A 23,905-nucleotide genomic window follows, 5' to 3' on the forward strand; every position below is an offset into this window, starting at 1 on the left:
TTTAAGTAAGTGTGATAGAGTAGCTTTACAGCACAGCAGCTTAGATCCAGCAGAATGAGGGCTACCAGTGACAACAAATGAAGTTGAGCTAACTTCAGACAGAACAGCCACCTCAGCATGAAACCTCCCAGTGCTTCCTCTTCCAGGAACACGTGTACAAGGTGGCTGCATGCAGAGACAGCAACTGTTTGTTCATTTTGGCTCTGTTTCATGCAGAACTGTTTGTACTACTACATGCCACACCACCTCCAGCATACCTAAGTTATTTTTGGTTCTACAACATGGATATTCCACAGCCCAGATCATCTGGATACATTTTTTTTTTTTTTTACATTTTTATGTTCAACATATATTACACACAAAGTTTGCACTGTACAAATCATGAAATTACATGACCAAACATGAAGCAAACTGCATAATAAGCAAGATTTCTTTTAGGTTTTTTTCAGTGACCAAATAAAACAACTGCATGGAATTCCTAAAGCTGTACACAGAGTTACAGGTTCAGAAAAAAAGCAAAGCATGAAATCTTGACATTACTTATCTTTAAAAGAAGATTTGGGATAAAATACTTGTATGTATAAAAGAAACTCAAACCAGGATTTTTTTTTTTTCCTCTGTGTACACAATTGCATTTAATTCACTATAAAGGATTTGATCCAGATTGCAAACAGACCTGTCATGCACATCTCCATTAAGCTGGGCAACTAAAAATTCTTATTTGTAAACAATTCTGATTTCTAGATGTCAGCAAGGCAAATTTAGGCCTGCAGTGTATTACTGAGTCATCCTCCACTACAGTTGTACATGTCCACGTGTGCACACGTGCTGAGTGCACACGTTTGGAGAGCATAGAAAGTACCCTGAGAAAAAGAACAAAAAGAACAGAAAGAACTAATTTCTCTGGCTCAGTTAAATTTAAAACTTATTTTAAAGAAAGCATAGGAATTGAGTGGCAGCTCTAAAGCAGTTCCACGTAATAAGGTTAACAAGCAGCAAGTAGCCTAGCTGACAAAGACATAATTGGCATTAAAGGCAACAGCAGCACATCTAATTTCCAGTGCTGCAGTTACTACCTCAGCGGCGCTTTGTTAACACTGACTGTAAAAACAGAGCATATTACATCAGTGTTTTCACTTCTAGCACATTCAAGAATCCTGCGGTGCATTATGTTACTTTCTCATACATTATCCTGATTAGAGACTTGCTCTCACCCACTGCAAAGCCCAAGTACGCTGAAACAGGTCTCTGAACATGGGGAGCTTCAGAGACTCTATGCACTGGGGTGAAGAGAGAGTCAAAGGGCAGAATAAAAAACAAAACTCAAGAATTTCCCATCTTCTCCATGTCTCAGCCCTCCAACTGCTTATTTTAAGTGGCAGCACCAAAACTTCAGTTATGCAAAACATGCAGAAGAATCACTTTGGAAAAAAGCTAAGATCTGATACAGAGAATCATGTTTGCTTTCTAGGTGTTGCAGTACCTGACTAAATGTTACTTACAAGAACATCCCAAGAGATCAGATGAATCACCAAAGTCCACATGAAACAACCAATGCAAAGAATCTGCAGTTACACTGGGACATGAGAGCTATTTCTATTTTTATTTCCCAAGAAAAACTCCTCCTTCATTCTACTCTCCTCCAGCACGAGAACAGAAGCAACCCTTTATAGACTAACCATCAGCTAAGCTACACTGTTGCACTGGCAGCTGCTTTTAAACACAGCAGAGAAGTCGAAGAGAGAGAGCAAAACCTGCAGTTTCAGCTCAAGGCAGGGTATTTTAAAAGGAAGAAAGCATTTTCCCACTTTGTGCACCGCAACAACACCCCAGGGCAATGAACTATGCCCTTTTCCCTTCCATCCTGCCCCCACAGTGAGGTGTCTTTGGCACGTTCTCTAACTGCCAGACATCCTGTCCTGACTTACTAAGCAGCCTTACTGCTGCAGACATACCCAGCACATAGCTGAGTCACGCTTCAGTTGTGTCTACACATTCCTCCCACTCTTTCAAAACTAGCTACAAAAATGATCAGGACAGTTTTCTTACAATAATTCCTGTATATCTAGAATAATGCTTTTATTATTTGTGCAGTCATTTGGTGTCAGCTGATGTGCTGCAGATAACCTGCCATCTTGCTCAATGGAGGATGTGAATTATAGAAATAAAAAAGGAAAATAGAGATGGGTAAAATTAAAAGAGGTGCTTAAAGGGCTAGTCCAGCCAGAAGTAATCTGTTTTTTTCTACCCAATTCCACTGAGTATCATTCCTGCAGAACAGCATTAGGTTCATCAGAAAAGCATAAACAGGCAGGAGATGGAAACAGCAGAATCCAAGGAAACTAAAGGAATGGTTTTTATTTACTTATTTTAAAGAATTAAAGAAAAACTATAGGTGGTAAACAAAAGATCAACTGCTCTGATTTGTAGTGACCAAACCATTCATCAACATATTCTATACTGCACAATAACGTTAAAAAAAAAAAACATCAACCTACCAACAAGCAGCAATAAACACCACCACCATCTATACTCATGCATTACAGTACACAGAGAACCCAATACATTTTGCTGTTCAGAGTCAAGCTGCTGCACACATGAATTAATAATATGGAAGCAGATTTACTGAACAGGTGTTTCTAATTTCATGTTTAAATCCTACAAGCATCATATACAAAGAATCTACAGCTTGTACATAAAAATGACAGTTTCAGACCTAAGTGTCTTGCAATAAAAACCGAACAATAATAAATGTATTAAATAAACCTTATGCCATTTATTCCCTTAATTTTTAAGTGTGAAAACATGAGAAAACAGGAAAAAAAAAAGGCACGGATTCACCTTCCTATGCATTATTAAAATGCAAAGCACTGTAACTTGTTAATTTTTCACTTGAAGTAACCGCACAACTTCTTTGGGGAATTATTTAGCAGAAATTATGTTCTAAAATCTCCATAGCCATTTCATTTTACCTTTCCTTTTCTATCACCCACAAGTCAGACCTGCATTTGCAGTTTAATAAAGGTGTGCAAGTCCTTGAAACCCAGATGGAGATGGATGCGTTGTGAGCAATGTCTCATCACAACAGAGATGTAAGCTTAAAAAAAAAAAGAAGAAAAGAAAAGAAAAATTACAGGAAGTGCACACAAGAAGCATCCATTACTATATGTAATTGAAACATAAAGAAATGTTAGTGTAAGTGCAATATGTCAGAAGTTGCTTTTATTGTAGTAGAAACAAAATCCCAGCTTTCTACAAACCAAGATACATTTTCAACCTTTTTATCATGTCTCTGTACCATGCATCATGGAGATAGATGATGATAGATTAATGGCAATAGAATAGTGATAAATTAGAAATAATGACAGATTGAGGAGTACAAGCTGCTTTTAAGAGTACATGGAGTAAAAAATGAAAGCATATGAGCAAGAAAATAGTTATCCATGTGACAACAGATATCCCCAGGCACAGACTGTTTTTCTGTGAACGCCCTTCTGCTACTAAATGTGCAAGAATCAGGTCTGGGAAAGGATGCTGAGTCAGACTTGAGGTAAATCACAAATTCAACCACAACAGATGTGCATTTACCTAACCACTGTTCTCCAGGCTTACACAAAAGCTGTCTTCCAAAAATGCCTTAACACCTGGGCCTGTAACTGATGCTTGTTTACACAATCTAGGAAAAAGGAAATGTGCACACTGCTCTACTGTTGAAAAACAAAAACAAACAAACAAAAAGGGATAATTGGAAGAACATAAATTTGGCTACTATTTGTAAAAAAAAAAAAAAAAAAAAAAAAAAAAAGCCCAGCATCCACCTGGGCAGCAATATGGAGGCTCTGAATTCACCACCTGGTCATTTGCACAACTCACATCCTGACTTTGCAGCCTTTGCTCAAGTTCTGGCATCATCTCACTCCTGACTTAGGCAAGCAGGAATCCCACTCACAGAGATCAACACTCCAGCTGCTCTCTCACAGATAATTAAATAATTTTAAGACAATTATGCTATGTTATAAGGTGCATATTGCTTTTGTTTGCTACTATAACACTCTTTAAAAGGTTCAGGAAAGATGGCATATTGCAGTTTAAAAAATAAAAACAAACAACAACAACAAAATTACAACGTACACATTCTGTAGTTTAATGGGAAGATTTCTCCACTACCTCTAAGTATGGGCTAAATAATTAGAAGGAACTCTGCAGCTGCTCTGACAGCAAATTTATAGAAGACTCTTCTTACCTTGGAGTGAGTTGTTTGATATCTGCTTTCCACTGCTCACCAAGCACCTTAATAGTAAATTGCACAGCGCTCAACAGCAAGCCCCATATGAGGTCTGATGACACTTCTGTATTCTGACCATTTCCTACACTAAAGTTTACTTTGTTGAGTTTCAAATTCTCTTTAAGAAGGCAGCAACTAGAAAGAGGTGGGGGAATCACAGGTAGTGCTACAAAATTAGTTGTTGACAGAACTCTATTTTAATTTTATGAGATAAAACAAGATTTCAGCTGGAGGCCAAAAGTGTTCAACATATTCATTAACAAGTGCAGTACCAGAGTGCACTCCCATGCTAGTTTGCAGACATCACAGAAATGGGAGGAGTACTTGATAGATTAGATAGCTGTATTACTCTTCAGAGGCCTCAGCAGGCAGAAGGAATGAACAGAGAGGATGCTCACCACGTTCACTATGCAAAGCCCTGCACCTGAGAAGGAATAACCCCAGGCACCAGAACATATGTGCTGGGGACAAACCAGCTGGAAAGCAGGTTGGCAGAGGATGCGGGAACCTGGCAGACAACAGGTTGGCCATAAACCAGCAATGTGCTCTTGCTGCAATGACACAGCTGTCGCTGCATCCCTCCTGGCCTGTACTAGGAATAGCTTTGCCAGAAGGTCCAGAGTGGTCGGACACAACAACCCCCAGGAAAGCAAGCCTTGACCATGCTGCAGCTCTGTCAAGACGGCAAAGGAAGAGACTGGTCAGCACAATCAGCTTCAATCCATAAGTGATGAACTTTCCTCATGCCACACACACTGTGATCATGTCTGAATACATCAGTTGTAAAGGTAAATTGATGTTGCTGTTGCCCCATGAGGGATTAAAAGCTAACAAGACTATTAGTTACAGAATTATTTAATACTGCTTGCACAGCTGTTTGGCTTATTCTATTTTGAACAGCAAAGCACCAATCCATACATCATGCCTCTGCTATAAGGCAGTACGACTACTGGTACTGTCTAAGCAGTCAGAAACATAGCAGAATAATATCAATCACCTTGACATCAGGTCCCTTCACTTCTGGTCTAGGGCCAGTCCAAAGATTGTATTTTACACAGGAGAGAAAGTAAAAGGAGAGCTGCTTCCCAAGTTCTTGATTTTGGAATGTGTTGCTAGAAAGCCATCACGTGAAGATACACTCTGACTGGGTTCAAAGACCATATGTTTCAGAACACTGAAGAACTTATTTGGGAAACTAACAATAATATGGTAAAAGAAACACACGAATAGCCCAATGCTCTTATTATTAGTAGCACATTACTTAATACTTTAGAAAAAAAAAGAAAAAGCAATTACAAACAGAAAAGAAGCATTTACATGATCTCCTCGGTTTGCATTTCAGAAGAAGACAGAAAAAAAGGTGAACTTCCACCTACCACTTGAGGAAATTTTATGGAATCAATGCTCATAGGATAATTGTGCAGAGAAAAATGACGTTCATTTAAAAAAGGATCAGTAACTGCTGAGAGTTTGTGGTTAGTTTTTGTTGGCTACTCTTTTCTCCCCAGTTTCTGGAAAATTGAGAAGTTCTGAACAGGGTCATTCATAACATACCTTCACCTGCTGTCTTGCCTTTCAAAAGCACCAGACCAGTTTTTCTTGTTTCTTTTAAGAAGGCAATGCAGTGGGGCAACAGCTTCACCTCCCAGATTAACTGCTGTTGGGCTCTCTGCTCTGGGCAATGAGCTTACTCTGCACAAGCACTTCATCACTACCCCCATCCTTGTTTGTATTACTTAAAATGCAGCATGTTATATCTTTGACTGTAGCTGCTTCCCACATGGAAGAGTGAACAAGTTTATATCAAAGGATTTCTTCAATTGAATCTCATTCTAAGTTCTTTCTGCTCTCACAATTTATAATCCTCTTCATAAATTAATCAAGTTCTAGATTTTTAATATTCTGTTACATTCACAGAAGATACTATGGCATTTCCAAAGCAGTGAAATATTAGCCCACATGTTTTTCCTAGTATTGTACTGGAACCTACTTACTCACGAGCATCACCCACAGAATCTGGTAACTGTCAGAATTTTAAGAGTTTTGCGAAAATGAGGAGATAAGTAATGAGATCCTTAAAGATGTACTCACGGACAAATTTTAAAGTAACTGAATTCACAAGGAAAAGCATCATTAGCACAGCCTCTTTAAAAGATTCATTTCCTTTGTTGCAGTTGGTTGCTCAAGGGTACACCTAAACAACTGGTTCACATGGCTAAAATGAATGCTCCTCTTCATCACATCCTACAACAGTACTCTGCTGCTAGATTGCTGGCATACAGAAAGTTCATCCCGCATGGGTCACTTGAGAATTTACAACATTTTACTGATGAGTTATATAATTCCAGCAGACAGGGAGAACAAACTCCACTATCAAAGCTTACTAGGTCTTGAAAACAACCAGCAAATCTAGGAGTGATTAAACATCAGTGTTTAGAGATTTTTTTTAATCATTTTAATTTGATGTAAGTCTTCTCAATGTAAGCGAGTAGCCGCTAGGTGTGAAGAACAACCTCAAAGTAAAAGAAATGCTACTGAAAGCAATCAGTACTGATTGTAATCCTTTTTGTATATGAAGGATCAGAGCTTCAGAAAGCAATCAAATTCTAATTGTACAGCGATTAAACTGACAAACACCAACTGCTCCATACTGAAACAAAACATTTATACATTCCAGCAACATAAACTCAGACGCCGGTAAAGTAAAACCCCAAGTAATACCAAACAAGTCAATGAGTTGCCATAATTTTACCTGTGAGAACATAGACATTGGGTCAAAGTTTCAAAATTGTTTCAGGTTAGCTGCATTCTGCAGGAAGGTGTTTGGCAAATATTCTTCCATTACCAAAAAGATTCACCAAAAAAAGAAGGCATGCTCATCTGCTGACATAAACAACTTGTTCAAGCTGGAAGGCTGTGTAAGATCTTCCCTGACTTTTCACTATAATTTTTATGCCAGAAGAGGCAAAACAAAAACAAAATCCCCCAAAAAACTAACACACAAGTTTCATAAGACAGTGTCCATGCAAACTGGCTCCAAAGCCTCAAAACCTGGGGCTGAAGGAATCAGCTGTACACCTTTGTAACGCACAGAAATGGCCTACAACAGCACAGCTTCCCTGTCAGAGATACTGCTGCACTTTAGTGGGTAGGAAGGCCAAGCTTTCAAATTGGACTTAAAAAGCATATTAAAAGAAACCATTTTGCAAACTACATGCTTCTTCAAGCAGCTAGCATGCTGCAGGAACAGATCATGCTTATTCAATTGCTTCCACCTTGTCTTGGTTAAGATAAGCCACGGTTCACATTAGTTAACAGTCTCAGAAGTAGGATAAAACAAGTATTCTGCTTAGCTTGCACTCTGTAAATCTGCACACACATGCGGCAACAGAATCAAACTGATCTGATTTGAACTTTTTTTCTACTTCAAATCTGATGCACTGCAAGCAAGCTTCACTAATCTAATCCGAGTAGTAAAAAACATTCTCAAAATTTCCTCCTCAATAATGCTATGCATAGCATCCATGTCTCAGTTCTAGAAGACTTAAAATAATAACAATATTTGATGTAAAGTTTACAAACCTAGTTTTTCATTAAGCCAATTCTATTTCTCACAAATGAGAATTTAAAAACTACTCCAGAATCCAGTGACACAAATAACAACATAAATTCATAGCCCTAAAACATAAACTAAAGCAGAGGTACAGAGTCCTTTAAAAATTAAAAAGGAGTATATGACACACGATGTAAATGCCTACAACTTGGATCCCACATGCTACCCCCTCTGGATATCTCCTTTTGGTGCCTCTGTTTCCATACAAGTGTTAATTTGTGACATAAGTGTTAGCACTTGTTCTACAGGCCACAATAGGTGCCCTAAGATTACATGATTTCTAAAAGCTGTTAGTCACATTTGTGAGAGGTTAAAAAAAAAAAAAAAAAAAAGCAGAATGAGCAGAATGTACAGAACAGAAAGACTATTGCTTTTGACTGAATAAGCACATGGCTAGTGATATTGCCACATGCTTGCACTATTCCTATACTGCCCCTCAGGTACCTGCCACTAACGATAGCACTGTACTAAATTTTGACCCTAGCCAGTACAGATGGTGCTGAGTTCTCAGCCACAGGTATCAGGGCAGGTTTGGGTGGAACCCCAACACGACCAACAGGAAAAAGTGCCAAATTGCACACAAGGCATGCTCTCCTCTCCAGTTTCAGGTCAAAAGATCACCCCTGAGACACAGCTGTTGGGAAACCCAGCTTTTGTGCTCATGCAGCAAAATTTCCACCAGACTTCTGTCCCTTCTTTTGAGTGCTATAAGCCCATCAACCTCTGTTTAAGGACAGCTCAACCTGAAAACCCTCCCTGGCCTCACACTGCCACACACAGAACAAATGCACCTAACACAGCGTTCGCCTGGTTAATGAGAAACGGGTCTGACAACAGCTACAGAAAGCTTCTCTGCTGTTTTTCTAGTCAGCCCGTTCAGGTTCTTGAATCATATAGACAAAGCAAAAATCTAATAAACAAGTTTACATTTAGCCTTCTAATTCAATCAGATCTTCTAAGCCTATGTATAATCAACCCTTTCTCCCCTCTTTCCTGTATTTATATTTTAATATTTATACTTCGAAATAATAATGTACAATTAGAATCAACTTAATCAATCCACACTTGGAACAAATTGAATTAAAAAAAGAAAGGAAAAAGGAAGCAAGGAACAGTAATTCAAGAGAAAACAACCTGTTAACTGAGAATCTGATTCTAAAAGATTTTTCTATTTTGTTATAGTATGACTTTCCGTATAACCTTCCATCACAATGTTGGTTCTTACTCCAACATAAACAGAAAATCACTATGTTTATAATGCTCATTATCATTATGAAAAACATCATTGTCCCTTCATCACTGTTTCAACCCCCACCCTTTTTTTTTTTTTTTTTTAATAACTATCATTAAAACCTCTTCATTTCTAGCCCTGAACTGAGCAAACTCTGTTATTCAGAATTCCCTTAGGGCTGCTTTGAACTTTCCAAGCCTGCTTAATTCAGAATTGTCACCAATTCTGTCTCATTTAGTAGGGCTGCTACCAAGCACAAACTCCACTACGATCTGGAAAGATAACTCTTCATTACTTTTATTTCAACGGAACAAAATTAAAGAAAAAAACCACCAACAACAAAAACACCACACCCGTCACTAACACAAAGCTTGTCTTACTTTCCTATTTCTTCTTGGCAGCATCCTCTACTACCTATCGCTGCACCTTGGTAATTACACACTGAGTGTAATTCTTCAGGGTAACATGATGTACTTACCTAATGAGACTTGAAACACAAGCAGTGTCAAATAAGTCAAGATGGTTGGACAAAACATTCTTTATGACACACCCTGAAACTCTGCAATGAAGAGCAGAGTGATATATACACAAGTTTTTTCCTTGTTTGTCTTGAGCTGCAAAGGAGTGTGTGTCTTATATGTTGCTAAAGCAATACACACACCTTGATGCATCTCCAAAATGCCAGATGCATCCTTTATGAACTTCAGCAGTGCAGCGAGAGCAAGTCCATATACTATAACACAGGGTGAAAAGATTAAAAATAAGAACTACTTAAATCATTTGTAGCGCATTACTTGCTGATAAAACTCCATGCTAAGTAGCCTGCAACTAGGAACCCTCTGAAAGACTTAAATCCAAATCACATCAGAGCTCTTTTCTATTAATATTTTGTGAAGCTCCAAGCACTCAAAAAATTACCTTTATAAGTAGAGCACTATCTTCCTCTCTAACATTCATTTCTGATTACTGATAAAAACAAGGGTTTCTTGTGGGTTTTTTTCTTTTCTTTCTTTTTTTTTTTTTTTTTTTTTACTGGATTGCTCCTACAATCCAACTCACTGATGACAGAAAGAGACATTTCTTTCCCACGAGTCTGAATCTGCACAATTTCTCTTTTCTTCAAATCAAAGCCCTTAACTAAAACCTTTATAAATCTTCCACCAAGGAAAAAAAAAAAAAAAAGGAAAAAGAAAAAAGAAAAAAAACACCCAGAAAGAATTCAGATGAAAGGAAGCTTTATCATAAGTTTCTGCCTGTAATCTAAGTAACTTCTTGGGGCTTTTAGCTGTTTTGTTTTGTGTCTTTTCCATTCTGAAACTTCAACCCAAACCTGAACCTTTAGCAAAATCTAACTGAAAATGAAAATATGTGGAAACACACTTATTTCAAATGCATTAATATTTCTGATTTAAAAAATAAAAAAATAAAATAAAACAAACAAACAAAAAAAGCATTCTCAATTGCAGTCCCAACAGTACTAAAACCTTTATCATGGATAGGCTTAAACTAAGTACACAAACACTTAAGGTAAGAAACTGGATTTTCTTTTCTTTCCTATTGTTATCTCAACTAGGGAGAACTCAAATACTAACTAGTTTGATGACTTGAACCAACACAGAGTAGGAATGAGAGAAAGTTCATAATAGTTCATGTCACTCCCTATCATTAGTGACTGCACTGCCTTCCCATTAGCATAACTTTAAGTCAGGTGAGGAAGAAACAAGACACTGAAAGCTGTATATCTGTTATAAACGAAATTACAGAATAAGACTAGAATGCAGTTTAATAAGCTTTGCTTTTTTTGTTTTCTATCAGAAAAAAAAGCCATTATTTTGTGTTAATTCTAATATAAAAACTTGTCTAAAGAACTCTTACCTACAACAACAGATTGAGAAATAATTACTTTGATAATCAATATGACTTTCATACAGTAACAGAGCCATGGATTAGATGCAGCTCAGTCCATGTAAAAGTTGATACTCATTCAATTTTTGTTGTAGTGCCATCTGTGCTGGGAACAAGCAGTTCTTCCGGACAAACACCCTGCTAGCTGAGCTTCTGGACAAGGCCTGATTCAGATACATTTTAACAATCTGCATTTAGTAAAACAGGTTGCAACACTATTAGAGCAGCCAATTTATCCCTTCAGACAATGAAAATTATAACAGATTAAATACTCAACTTAAGTATCATTTTATCTACAGCCTTGCAGTTTCCTAAAGACACTTCAATGTAATACTCTCAGAGGAACCAGATGCTTCCCTAACCACTGATGAGCAGCACAAGTTAATCTAAGAAGAACATCCTTGTTTTTTCATTTTGACAAAGCAGAAATCTTTCATTCAAAGCTCAGCACAGATTGCATCGAGAATGAGGTGGCTTTACAGGGAAGCACAAGACCAAAAACATCAAAGACGGAGGAAAGACAGAGTTCATTTTCATAAAGCAAGGGTTAGGAGTTTTACAAAGAACAAACAAGTGTTTGCATATCCACCAGCTGTTCTTATTATTTGTAATCAAAGAAAACTCAAGTATATAAAAAATAGGAACTAGCAAACATTTTCAACTGCTTATTCACATTAGTTCTCCTTTGTAATAATATTGAATGATATGAAAGGCCTATCTAATATGACTAACACAGCTCTGGAAACCAAACATACTGACCAATTTCAAGCTTGTCTATACTAATCCCGGTCTGGTTTCAACCTCGGCTCATCTTATCCACATGAGTTCCCTATGTGATCTTGCAATTAACATCCATGTCTCCTTCCCTAAAAGGTGCCAACTCTTTTGTGACACATTTAAACTATGAAGACCACACCTATCTACATTCTTTCATCAGCCCCTTCTGCAAACTGTGAGTAAGTTCTACTTGGGAAGGCAATTCAGATGCATTCAGCCCTTTTCCACTTGTAAAGCAGCTTGTCTAATAAAAAAGGTTCACGTACAATGTTGCAGCAAGAACTAAGTGATACTCATGCCTGTAGATCAGGTCAGGGGAGAGATTTATCTGAGTTTTCATCTGTCAGCTGATTGGTTTCATTGCAAAATAAGATGAAGCAATACAGCACAGTGACGAACCAAAGTCGAGTAATCTCTGCCCCTTATTCTGTTGTTGCAGTTTAAAGCATTTCTAAAGCATGCTTATTTTTAAAGTGCAGCTAGCAAAGTCTCCTCCTTCAGCTCTCTGAGTATCCTACAGTGTACCTGTGACAGTCAAAGGGAAAAAAAAAAAAAAGAACCCACATTCTCCTCATGAAGGACTTAGCAACTATTTTACATCCCATTACCATACGACATGGAGACATTCTGAAAATAAAGAATGAGGAATCATTCAAACTCCAGAAAACGCTGATATATGCTCTTATGTGTGCCACTGGTAATCTATGACCTACTTAAACAGTATATAGGTCACAAAGTACTGATCTCCAGAAGCTACAGGGCACTGAGAAACAGCTAAAGAGCATTTGATAATTGCCAGATATTGATTTCACATACAAACAATTATTGCGGTTGCCACAGGAATATTATGCGTCATCCTCTGTGGAGAATACTATGGGTGTCAACAAGAAGGAAGCGAATCACTGCACACGGACAGGATGCTCCAGAATTCACATCATCAAAATGCAGCTCATTGCTACAGGAGCCATTACTTGGCATTTCAAATAGGATTGAAGTCTACAGTCCACTTTTCACAAGACAAGTGTCTCTATCTCAAGAACCTATAGTGGCATCCAGCATTTCAAATTTAGAGGTCGTGGTCCAGTGGACAAACTTCTGTTACCCATAACCTACTACACAGACACTGTACTTGTGCAATTAATGTATGTCTGCACATCAGCAAAAAAAAAAACAAAAAAAAAACAATCACAAAAAAACCTGCATTGGTGGCTGCCCTGTTTGGTGGACAAGCTAGGTGGAAAGTTTGCTCAGCTTTCAGCGCATTCAACTTCCCACTATAGACAAGGAAAGGGGGAGAAAATATAAAAGTAATATAAAATATAAAAAATGAAATCATTAATACAAAGCAACCATCCAACATTTGAATGAAATTGGCATCTTAATAACTGAGAAGAAAAAAAGTAAAAAGGAAAAAAAATGCCTTTAAGAGAACAAGCCGTCTGACAATAAATTCTCAAGTCAGATGGAAGAGAAGCAGCTGCAAGGAACCGTATTCCACAGCATAAGACAGCCCACACAGACAAGATCAGAGATTCCACCACCACCTTGGTGACAAACACCCAAAAGCACTGAGGCCATCATCAGTTATGAGCTCACACCACTGCAGAAGTAACCCACCTTTCCCTTCCCTGCTGCCTCCTGCTCATTGCTGCCATCCATTAATCTGTGCTGCACCTAGAAACACCTGTGTGCCACACACTGAACCTGCCTGGGGCAATTAAGAAATCCTTATGGCTAAAACTAACCACACAAGAAAGGACAAATACATGCATGCGTACACAATCAAGGCAGAGCCATGCAGGTCAGTTCACAGCCATATGCTGCACCCATAAAATGCAAAATCAGAAAGAAGAGGTGCAACACTGAATGCTAAAGCCATTCATGGTGCCAAACAGTTGATCAAAAAACCCATTTGTTCAGACAGGAAATGCATCTCAGAAACATCTTGTTATATAAGCCAGGCAAAGAAGGAAAAATCCACACATTTCCATTAACATTGAGTCATTTATATTAAATTCATATTTGATGTGTAACAAGGCCCCACACGTACAAAAAATGCAGGCATGAAAGGGGTGTCTATTCATTTATACAGTGCTTAGCATTCAAAATTGGTTTTACAGACATCCTGCTAACCTGTCTGGCAGACAATCCTCCAGACAACACAAACAGAGGCTGTCACATTTTCCCTCTTATAAGCAAAGAGTTAAAAGTTCTAAAACAGCTTTTGGCAAGCTGTTTTAAAGAATCACACAGAACATAATACAGTATACATCACAGGAGAAAATAATTATTTTGTCTAAGCTTTTTTTTTGGACAAGAACTCATAGTTCAAATCAGATGCAATAAAAGTAGACCAGGAGTTTGTAACCATGTTCTGAAATAACCTTCTCTTTAAAGAAGCATGAACAAATGCACTCAAAAATTAAAATGCTTATGAGAAGACATTATCAGTTTATATATTTCAGTACAGACTAGACTAAAAACCCAAAAGATCCCTCTCCATTCTATTCTTCAGAACTTAAGGGGTGATTGTAACAAGCTCTGTGAAGGAGACAACTCAAAATCTAGTAACAGCCTTGCAGCTTCATTTTTCCTCCATTAAAACAAAGAGGTAGTCTTCAAAACTATCTCAATTCCTCTCAAGAAATGACATCACTGTGAATCTGCATACCTTCCAGATTATTTCCAAAACGTTTCCTGCCAGCATCTTTAATGCAACCCTACTCTAGCCTGTGCCTCCAAAGAAACAAAAATATATACCTAATACCAACATAAAAACATGCTGCTCCAGAAAACGTTATGATCTAACTTTGTTAGTTCGGAGGCGTTTGCTTGGTGTTTTGTTGTTGTTGTTGCTGCTGTTGCTTTCTTTTGGAGAAGTTTATTTTTCAATGTAAGGACATTTCTTATCCAGAATCACAAGCCTGAAACCACAAATTGGCACAAGGGACTGAAAACGCAGTCAATGAAGAGCACAGGTAAAATGAGGAACAAACACTGAGCTTTCTGAGCTGGCCAGTGCATGCTTTCCATGGTGCACTTAATAAAGCATTAGACATATTTAGAAGTCGTGCCATATTACCCTAACATACCAAGTACTTTGAAGCTGAATCCAGTGCTTCAGCTTCAAAGTACTTAAGACTGACTCAATGGATCTTTGTCTACAGAGGTAGTAAAGATGTAAAGGTCTGTTCTTCAGTTGTCTGCAAAGGTGTGAGCTCCCTGTGATATGAAGTTGGTAAGCAGGTTTTGAGGAGAAAGCATTCAAAAGATGAAAAGATTCTCTGATCACAAATATGTTTAAAAAAAAATCTAGATCTGAAAACTTAGCAATAAAACTACAGTAACTTTCCACAAGGTAAGTGCCTCTAGCTTTCCAATTCATTTAAAACCAACCAAATAAAAACAGCATACGTAAACTCGCAGTCTAGGCTAGAGGGCAAAAGACGACTTAGTGTAGCATATGAAATCACAGTAATTTGAATTACTGCAATTTGAATTCACAGTAATTTGAATTCCCATACGGCTTTTTTTTTTCCCCCCATTAAAAAAAGATATAATGAAATTTTAAAAAGCACAGTTACAATTAAGCAGAGCGCTTCCTGTACTCATAGCCCAGGAGAATCATATTAATCACTCAATACTGCCAGTATGTACTTGTTACCAGCTCTCCCTCACTTCAAGACAAAATTCAGTACTGTCAGGTAGAAAATAATACATCCTTTTCTCCAGAGGGCACTGACACTTGGATCTCATTCTAGGCACTGATAAACCATTTCTGCCAAGTACAGTCTTGCCTAGTGTAATATATATTTGGAAGAACAAGGATTTTGCTTTTGCATCAAATACAAAGTTTTGTAAAAGAAAACAAGCAAAACCACACATCAGGTAAGAAATAATACACATCTGCATTCTGTATGATACACTGGAGGGTGGGGTGGAGAAGAGAACAAACAAAGGTTCTGAAAACTGAGACAAATGTGAAGATACAAAATGGTAAAAGAAATGCTCCAAAAATTAGAACAAGTTAACAAATCATACAAATAGCAGAAAATTTAAAAAAAAAAAAAAGTGAGAAAGAAAAAATTCCCACGTACCTAATCAGCCTCATTTGCTCAGGCTGAAATACCATCCTCACTGAAATCAGTGGAAAGTGATCTTAAAGTTCTAGAACACAAGAATAGTTCATTTGTAGCAATAGCTTCCACGAATTAAGATGCTCCATTTCGTATCTTGATAACATCAACACCATCATGACAGAAAATAATTTCTTCAGTGCTTCTTCAAGCCACAGTCAAGAGCAACCCAACAAACCTTTTACCAAGGATAGAGGACATTCTCAGAACAGCAAAAACCGTTTCAAGAATTTTGGAAGCGAGTAGCCAAGAACTAGCCATCCCCCTTGGCACAATTAATTCTGAGCTCAGGATAATCATAGGATTACACCGCATTTTATTTGAGATGGAAGTTTTCCTTGGAGATTGTATTGCAACCCATGTATCATAACCTACACCGCTAGCCAGGCCAGACATTATGAAAGATGCATAGCCTTGTGGTTTGGGAAATTTAAATTACTTTCCTTATCTCTCCCCTTTATGTGAAAACCAAGAAAATAACCCCATAAACCACAGTCCACAGATTTATGAAACAATGCGAACGCTCCCAGTAGCAATATATGCCACTCACAGTCTCACAAAAACAGCAGATGGACTTTAAAATATTAAAATGCAAGTTTGTTAAAAAAAATAGCTCTGTTTCTTACACACACAGTGGTAATTAAGAGAAAAAATATATCATGGCAGCAATGCATCCTGAGAAACTTCCCTCCGTGAATTAAAAAAGAAAAAAATTTCCTAAGCAGTTGATTTGATCTAAAATTGTGCCTACTCATTTTTGATTTAGAGATCAACTGACATAGCAGAATTTCCTCAGTTTTGTGCTTTGCTTCTGCTATTCACAGATTCAGTATCATCCAACTGAAATTATAACCTGTTTAATCTCACTGTCATTATCCCTAGCACTCAGACATGAACTCACACACAGTCAAGAGCCACCTCTGTTTTGTGTTGTTACCGGACAATTAATTAAAGGAGACGAGTTAGTGCACCCAAACAAACATAGGCCACAGGGGAAGCACAATAGAGGGCTGTTTACGACACACAGTGGATTAAAGGACAGAGTCTGCCAAGTTGTCACTAACACAAGCTGATTAAGTCTGTGTGGCAGAGAGCAGACATTAGCATAGATCGGGAAGCAGTAAACCACAGTGGCTTGGATGCAGCTCCACACAAACAAGACTAAACTGCTTCTGAAGCTAATCTAAGCGTCTGCATGGCACATTTCCTAGCACCGCCTGTTCTAGGACTTGCCTCTGCAGAGCTACTGTGGGTGTAGGCATGCCCACAGTCCTTTTTTCTTGGGAGTCCATTGAAAAAACAATGTTTTTCAAGCAGTTCAGAACTTAACCCACAGTCAGCTCCTCTAGACAGTCTGGGTGAAATTCTGACATTTTCTATCATAACAAGTCAAGATCTCAACTCCTCCACTCTAGAGCCTACTAGCATTTTGGAGGAAAAAAAACTGCATTCGTTTAAAACAATTTAATCTTAAAATCTTCTGGGCTTACTACTTATTTCTTTGTCTTCTAGTGCCTTAGAAGAGCTTGTGTCCCAAAAAATACTGGAATGAATACTCAAAATTAAGCGACTGGGTCTGCAACTGCTCAATTCCACTTCCTCCTCCTAACACTTCTAAAGACACACAATGACTGCTCTTGTGAGTCCCTCAGTATTACACACATCCTCCACGAGTTAAGAGCCGCAGCAACTCAGGAATTACATCAGCCAACTCTGACTCTTTCAATAATGCTTTTTAAACACTTCAAACTTAAACTTATCTAAGTGCTCTATAACCTGTTCTTTCTTCATGCCAGCTTAGGGTTTTAGCACTTGCTTTCATTATCAGTTATGTCAGACTCTCTTAGTAAGGATGAGGTGAAAAAAGACCTGTTTTCTTTGTATTTTTGCATCATCTGTCAACAGCTCTGGTCTTTAAAGAGCAGCAAACCCCATCTTTTTACAAACACTATATTTCTCTAACAATTTCTTGTTAATCTTTGCCAATTAGCCATTCTGAACGCTTCATTTTAATATCATGTGCTTGAGCTATAATTCTCTTGCCTTTAGCATCCTAGCCAGGACTCTCTCCCCACTGCATTTGATGTTAAGGAGCCTCTCACTGCTTTTCACAGTTCCCTCCGCAGAGGAAAAGTTTCTATTTCTGCCATTAACATAATTTCCTGAAGGAACAATATCATTCCTATCATTGCTACAGGTCCATACAACAAAATGTTATCTCTTACACTTGTTGCTACTTCAAAATTGAACACCAACTTTCCACCTATTGAATCACTGTGCTCACAGCTGCAATGGTAATAACATAACGTACAGCAAGCACTGGATTTAAGCTATGCATAGTTTAGCACTTCCTAAACTAATACAGCATCCGTGAAATGCAAGGCACATTGCTACCACTTTGCAATTTTAAATTGTTGAGAGGAAGAATCAGATAACATTTAATTCATCTTTAATTCATTTAACTTTTTAAAATGCTGCACACAAAGTAATTCAAATGCTGTTGAATTTTACTGAAGGCTAATGGGAAATGCTCACGCAAATACAAGTTACAAATTCTGCAAATAATTTTCCTCCTTATAGGCAAAGCCTAAAAGAAATATCAATGCCTGGAAAGGAGTTCAGATAGCTTCTACACACACCAATAGTCACATAATTAGTCATTTTAACAGAGCTGCCTTGAACGTCAGCAGACACAAGGCCTGCGTGCCTAGAACTCAGTCCACTCTCTCAGCAGCTGTTCTATCAAAGAGTATTACACCACCTTTATACCACCACTATCCTCTACCTTCACCCTTATGCCCTCCATATTGGGTAGCGGATATCATTTACTTCTTCTGACTAACCCATCTTATTGACAAGCAAATCGCTAAAAGCAACACTGGCATAAGATATAAGTTGCACAGAATAAACACCTTGTAACTGCCACGTTTGCTAAATGCCTTCTTTCTCTTGGAATATATTTTTTTCAATAAAAAGTTCACGTGAATAGAAAGAAGTTTCCCAAGTACAAGGACTCCGCTGGCACCCAAGTGAAACAAATCCAGCTCTTTATAACCTACAGATAATCTACAAAACCATCTCAGTACTACCACGAGCTCTGCTGTATCAACACTAGCGAGTCAGGAGCCCCCGAGCACCAGGTTGCTGCTGGCAAAGATCGCCACATAAAAATCATGCCAGTGAAATTCTGCTGAAGGCAGATGTAAACACTGACATCCATAAAGATTTGCTTCTGTGGTATCTAGCAGCCAGTTCATACTATGTTTCCCAGTGCTGTTCACTCTGCTGCAACCAAAACGTTAAGAACAGAAATCATTATGAGAGAAAATCAATTTATTCTCCTTCCTCTTTTGTTTCTTTTTTCTCTTTTAAGAAAACGTAGTATTTTCACTTCATATGCTCCACACCATATGAAAGTGTTTCAAGGAGCTGATAAAGAGCTTTCTAATTGTTTAACTGAAACCACTCCAAGCAGGCAAGCATAATTAATTTTAATGCAAGTCAGGAAGTTACCCACTTACACCTAGAAATTCCAAATGCGATTGCAGACTATATTCTGTACTTCCCTATACTTAATGGTAAAAAAAGGTAAACTACTTAAAAATATATTAAAACAAAGGCATGACTACCCAAAATAACAAGTTAGCTGAAATACCTCAATACTTTCGAATCTCAGAATAAAGTCCCAGTATGATTGCTTCTCTCAATCCATGCCACAGGCATCCCAAAGACATTTGGGTGGGTTAAATAACAGCGTGGGAGCAAAACAAGGAGCAATGTGTCCTTTTTATTTTAAGATGTTAATGGTTCATAGAAAAGTATTTGGCTGCTTAGCACCTGTCACAGCAGTACCCCACTGAGGCACGTGAAAGAACTCAGCGTAATTCCAGGTTACATGCAGAGGAGAAGAAAGCCCACACCTCCAAAACGCACCCACAACTCTGCACTTGGAAGTGTGTGCTTCCTGAATAGCCCAGCACTTGGAATAAGGAGTTCCTCACCAGAGCAGAAAAGCTTCAGTCTTCTGCAAGTTTTCTTACGGGAATCTGAATTTATGGCACCGTAATTCAGACATTTTTGTGGCACAGGAAAACCGTAGAAGCGCCACAAATCTGCAAGGAGGAAACAGTACAGATATGTTTAGTACAGCACAGTGGTGCAATGTGACAAAACAAGCACACGTGATTGTGAAAGCAGCACCTCCCTGCTCAGACTCCTTTCTTCCCTTATATGTTCAAGACATATCCTTACAGAAACACTGCTCTTAACACAATACCAGTACAGCGCCAAAGCAATAAGCCAAATGATCTCCGTCTCTCCGTGTGTTGCATTAGGACTGTAAACTGGCACATTAAAATGAGTAAACATAATTCAGTTAAAGTCATACTGCTTTTTTGGACCCAGCTGCACACCAACAGTTTTTCATTTGCTGCTTTGCTTTGTGTGTCAAAAATACATTTGAAAAAAACATTTAGCTATTGCAAATATATTAACATACATCTTGTCTCCCTCATTGGGGTACCTGGGGTTTTACTAAAGATTCTAAAAGTTCAAGTGGGGTTGGCTCCTCAGCAGTTCAATTCCCTAATCATCAGCACAGTAGATGGCACACAGATAAATTTAATTTACAATTCACAAGTTCACTGGCATTTAGGTCTTCTAATAGCTTAAAGGTTTCTCGTTTGGTTGGTTGTTGTTTTTTAATTTACATTAGAAAACCCTTCTTGCTGCGACCTTTTACCAGCATCATTTTATCTGTTCCCCAGGCAAGCTAAACTATTACTAGAATGGTGACTACATTAGGGCTACTAATATAAAAAGTTTCACAGAAATAAATCTACCCCTCATTGTGTACACAACACAGGCAAGCTGTTCAAAATGAGCTAGAATTAGGAGGAGAAAGGGCACAAGCGTCTTTCAGCAACAGTTGCTTATACAAAGAGCTTAACATCGTTTTTGTTATCACACAGCTTGACTGGTTGGTTTAAGCCAAACCAGAAAAGTTATAGGAATGCATGCAATTATTAAATAACTACAGTGATGTCTGTCACGCTGTTTGCAGGGTTGAGCAGAGGTGCAAGGGGGGAAAACATTTGACTATTCCTCTGCAGATACACAGGAAAAATGACACAATAAAAATTCATCTAACATTTACCACTAATCTTGCCACGTATAGAAGCAGATAACATGTCCTCTATGATGCTAATTATGACTAAAATTAACTGTTACTGTGCACTCGGGCAATTCAGTATTACTTCACACTTGAATATTTTCTCTTTTTTTTCCCCTGAGAAGTCACTGATTTCTCAATAACTTCACCCATGGGGAGCCACCACCGTGTGAAGCCAAACAAATTCTACAACAAATTTTGCAACTGCAATGAAAATGTGCTACCTTTCGTCCAGAGACAAAACACAGCAAATCAAAGTTCTAAGTAGATCTGAAACATATTCATTCAGGACCTCGTTCCTCCTTTTCAGGCAGAAGCTTATTGCAGAGAGAAACAAAGTGTTATTTGGTATGTGCAGAACAACGGTTTCAGGCCTCCTACATGCAGATAGTTCTATTCGTTTCTTATCTCCCAGCTTTTCTCCCACTATCAAAGTGGCAATATTCATAAACTATAACTTCAGATGCTTTGAGCTTCAACTACCACTGTAAGGCCTGCTCTATTTTCACTCCGTACTGAATTGGCTCATCAGAATGTGCCCTTCAGAATCACTTTTGATAAGCATTTTAGGCCACATGATTTAAAAAGGAAAGTGCCCTTACCACACCATCAATATGACTCATTTACTATAAGATACTTACACATAGCTCTAGGAAGAGCTCATGATCAATACTGTAAGACAGAAAGTAAGATCAGTTCCCCACAGCTTCTTAGTCTTTCTAAAATTAACTTTAGCTGTGAATGCTTTGTGGTTACCACAGCAGCTCCAAACTTAAACCAACACTTTAATAACATATTGGTATGTGCTTATTACACAGGACTAACTCCTGCATACAACAATAAGCACCACTTATTGCTGTATGCATTCCCAAAGGCATTCAAAACTGTTCTTTCGATTTAGCTTAGTGAGTTTTCAGACCTGACCTAAGTCTATCCGACCTGCTCTACAAGACAGAATGAAATCCCATATCTAACTTACAGAAGGGATGAATTCAATCAGGACAAAGCCCTGAGAGAAGTTTGCATGAGCTTTTAAAGATACAGCAACTCTTACAGAACAGCCGTACTAATAGCTATTCTGCTGTGCAGCAAAAAGGACAGAAATTCAGAATTTTCAGGTCACAGAGCCCCAGCTTTTGACCAGAACAGTTCTTTGTAGCTTCCTCTGGAAGCACCCCAAGGCTTTCAAACTCAGCACCGTGCTGTCAGAGTACTGGAAGTTCATCTGTAGCACATCTGAAGTAGACACATCCACTGTCATACGACAACAATGTCCGAAAGACACCCAAAAGCAGTGGAGCAGACCACATGACACAAGAGCACTATTTTCCAGTGCTCTCCTGAATACTTGGATGAGGGCACACAGTAAGATTTTTACTGGGTGGTAGATCAGACAGTTTTTGGTTAGACTGAAATGAGATCACAAGAAAGCCAGCAATGCCACATCAGCATGCTAGAATCAAGCGGGAAGAACTGAATAGGAAGAATGCTTGTGGTTGAAAAATAGAGCATGTCCTAGACATGCTCTGGTTTACAGATACCTGAACTCTTAAGTTTAAACCAAAGTATAGTTCTAAAACCGTTAGAAAAAGGATGAGAGGTCTGAAATGCCCTAATCTCAGCAACACAGAGCAAACTACACAAACCTGCCAACTGCTCTGGACGTGTTCTAAAGCACAGAGAGAAAGCATCTCTCTCAAACATTTGACAGAAACTGTTAGTCACAATAAGATTACAGTAGGATATGCTGACCTGTGTTTTGAAAAACTTGAGCACACAACTCATGCACTAAGAACTATACTGGATAGCCTAATTAAAATTTGAAAAGCACTTGCAATGCAACGTTCTGTGCATATCAAAAAGTAATGCTGGTATACTAATAAATAAAGATATGCAAGGGTAGAACAGCAGCTTGTGAATAAACTGTTTAATAAAAAAGAATCCTTAAAACTTGTACATCAAAGTAATCTTTGACAATCTCTCAAGAATTTAGCAGAGAAACAGATGATTCAGATGGTACTGAGAGTCTGCAAGACTGAAGACTTGAGCTTAGCATTTTTCAATGAATTAGTATATAATCTTCTGAAAAGAAAACGCATAGACTTCTGCCGAAATTCAGTTGCACATCCAGACAGAATAAAATCATGCCAGCAGCACTTTCTCCAATTTTGATTCTCTTCATTTTGAATTCCACAAAGTTGTGCATTCCATTTAGGGATTAAAAAAATCTTCACAGTGTAATCCAATTCTTACTGTTTAGACTGTAAAATCTAAAAAAAATAAGGTAAAAAAAAAATCCCTAAATGAAGTTATATTTCCTCTATAGGCTTTTGCAATACAGCTTTCATTGTTTTTACACAACTCACTTGTATCGTCAATCTTCACGGCTCAATAAATAGATTAAAATCACTGTTTGCAGAAGTCAATTGAAAAAATGTGTCTTGATTGAGATGGATCACAGAAAAGGGCAGCTGGGTGTTCTAACAGCTTCACAACTCCAGCTGCCATCCTCACACCAATAGATCACCCACAGGCTTACAACTGTTCATATTTTAAAAAGGAGATTATAGGGTTTCCTGTCTTTTCTTTCTTCCTTTGACTTTTCACTTGCATTGATACAGAAAGAGCAAGAAAGAAATAAAATGCAGCATTAGGTCCTTATTCTTATATTAGTTTCAGAGGAGGCAACACCTTCACACCCTGCCCAAATGAAGAAAGACAGCACACATGAAGTGAAACTCCTAATCTGACTTCAGTCCTCCACGTGTTCTATTCCCTTCCCATTGTT

General features: G+C 38.1%; 1 protein-coding gene across 11 annotated transcripts in view; it reads right to left on the reverse strand.

The window, feature by feature from the left end:
• Positions 1-23,905, reverse strand: part of FHIP1A (FHF complex subunit HOOK interacting protein 1A) — a 92,079-nt gene that overhangs the window by 58,925 nt on the left and 9,249 nt on the right. For 9 of the 11 annotated variants that reach the window (XR_016465740.1, XM_090138527.1, XM_090138520.1 and 6 more), the window contains one exon: positions 19,949-20,059. The exons of 1 other annotated variant lie outside the window; for it this stretch is intronic. The gene's annotated coding sequence lies outside the window, so the exon portion shown is untranslated. Of the gene's footprint in view, positions 1-19,948; positions 20,060-21,341; positions 22,154-23,905 lie in introns of those variants that run through there. One more of the 11 variants, XM_090138529.1, reaches the window with a different exon arrangement.

Source organism: Phasianus colchicus, chromosome 4, assembly GCF_987193195.1.
Source record: "Phasianus colchicus chromosome 4, bPhaCol1.hap1.1, whole genome shotgun sequence".
NCBI classification, from domain to species: Eukaryota; Metazoa; Chordata; class Aves; order Galliformes; family Phasianidae; genus Phasianus; species Phasianus colchicus.